Here is a 2,458-nt window from a genome sequence, read left to right on the forward strand (position 1 = left end):
CTCAAAGTTAACTAATGTAATTATCAGCTTCAAATTTAATAATGAGAACTTGAAGAGATTTACCTCGAAACTGTTCAAAATGTGTCAGATAACTTTAATTAATTTCGACAGAGTCAATTTTATCAAAATAATACCATCAATTGTTTGAAAATTGTCACCAAGTAAATATCTTTAACAGAAATTTTGATTAAAATTATTTATTTTGTCTTAAGAGCGCATATAATTGGTACATTTCATTCCAATACACATAATAAAAACTTTGCAAAATCTATCGAATCTAACTGTCCGATCTTCCTGTGGGTCCTGAGGTTGAATTGAGGTTTGTTAGAGCGAGGTTGGGCAGCGTATCAACTTTTGTGAATAATTTTAGGACTCTGTCCCTGATATATTTTTTCACTGAGTCGATCCTTAAATCTCTGTGTATGTCCGTTGTTCTAATATACCATGAAATCTTAAATAGTCTTCTTATAGCCAGGTTTTGTGCTATCTATAATTGCTTTATGGCAGTATTTGAGGCTTTGCTGTATGTAACAGATCCGTACAGTAGTGCTGGCCTAATTATTTGAGTATGTAGTATCTTTCTATTTTTGAGGTTGAAGTGATTATTATTAAACAACGGCTTTAGAAAATGTAGAATTTTAGAACAGCTATTCCGTTTGCATTTAATATGTTTATACCAACTGAGCCGTTTGTTAAAGGTTGTTCCCAGATATTTTATGTTTTCCTCCCACCGTATCTCCGTGCCACCGACGCTCATTCTTAGAGGATTTTGCCTTTTCTTTTGTGTTATAAGTATATCCTTGTCTTTGTCATTGTTAATTTTAATCTTACATTTCTGGAAATATTCTGGAAGTATATACCATGAGGTCTATATTTAAAAGTAGCAAATTCTGACGTATATTAATGAGCAATGCTGATTAAATTAACGTAACGATGTACTGGAAGTATCGACAACATCATTATCAATGTTAATATTCTATTTCCTCTCCATATCAATTTTTTAATCAACAAAGCAAACATAAAAATTTTAGTGTCTGGCATCACCTGATTTCCCAAAACAGCCACATGGCTCTTAAACTATTTCTATTAAAATATGTTCATCTAATATACATTGAGATTATGCATTTATATAGACCAAATATAATTGAAATACTTTTGTAAACATTTTAAGTGATATATAAAGCACTTTATGTGTGTAATATAACACTATTGGCATATTCAGTTCTGTAATATTATAAAATTTTACCTTGAAATCATTTTGCATGATAAAAATGACATTATATCAGAAAAATTAATATCTTACCATTAAGCGGAAAATGCATTGTATGGGTACCATCGGAAGTTGATTGTAGTATATATTAATAGCTGAACATTATTCTGCCCTATATCAACCCACATTAGTTTCGCCTGATATTTTAAATTAGCACTACAAGATAATAAAGTTCTGACGTATCAGTTAAATTTATATAGTACTATTTGTGTATTTACTTCAATAAATAATTTATCTAGAAAGGATTGATATAATTCCTTTCGTTTGGAGAGCACTAAATTTTTGAATTATTATATAACATACGTCTTATATTTTCAATAGGGAAGCGTTCTATCTCCTTATTTCATTCTTTCAAATATAATGCAATTCATATTCCCTTCAGGAAATATGCTGGGCTTTAAAGTGAACTTCTATAAGATCATCTGAATAACTCATTATCAGAATTCAGCGGAGCTCTTATTACAATGAATCGTCCAAGTGGTCACAGATACTTTTGAGTAAAAGTACTATAGACACTAACTCGCATTTCATCCACCAATGAAATCCAAAAAAAAAGGATGGATCTATATGAATACCAAGCCATTCCAGACACTTGAATATCAATTCACATATCCCTCTAAGTGTTGACTTATCTTACCCACGACAATGTGAGGTAAGAATTAGTACATTACTTCATTATGCAGTTTACTAACTATGAAAACATATGCCGATTCTGCATAGAAGCAGACCAGTCTTCCAGTCACATTCTCTCTGCCTGCTCAGCCTTGATTTGGATCAGGAGGAGGTCACTAGGTCGAGTACTTTTAGCCTCTTCTGACATTAGGAGGTTCTCAATGGTTGACATTCTGGCATTCATTTGGAAGACGGAATGTCTTCTGTTCGCAGTGCTCCGCTCTGTTGGAAGCTGGTATCCCGTTTATTCCTATCCTATCCTATACCTGAAACCATTCTTTCAACAATTTAAATAAGTTGCCCTGTTTATCTACTATGTATTTGATTAATTTACTAATGTAGAGCACTAAAATGTATATAAAAACAAATCGTAGAGTTAAAGAAAACAAATAAAGGTATGAATTATAGTCAAGTTAATGTATGTTTAAACAAAAGTGAGGAAGGAAATCAAATACATTACGTAATGGAGGTTACATTATGCCAATAATCCGCCACTTGAAAGGACATTAATATTTG

This window comes from Teleopsis dalmanni, chromosome 1, assembly GCF_002237135.1.
Source record: "Teleopsis dalmanni isolate 2A chromosome 1, ASM223713v2, whole genome shotgun sequence".
Classification (NCBI taxonomy): domain Eukaryota; kingdom Metazoa; phylum Arthropoda; class Insecta; order Diptera; family Diopsidae; genus Teleopsis; species Teleopsis dalmanni.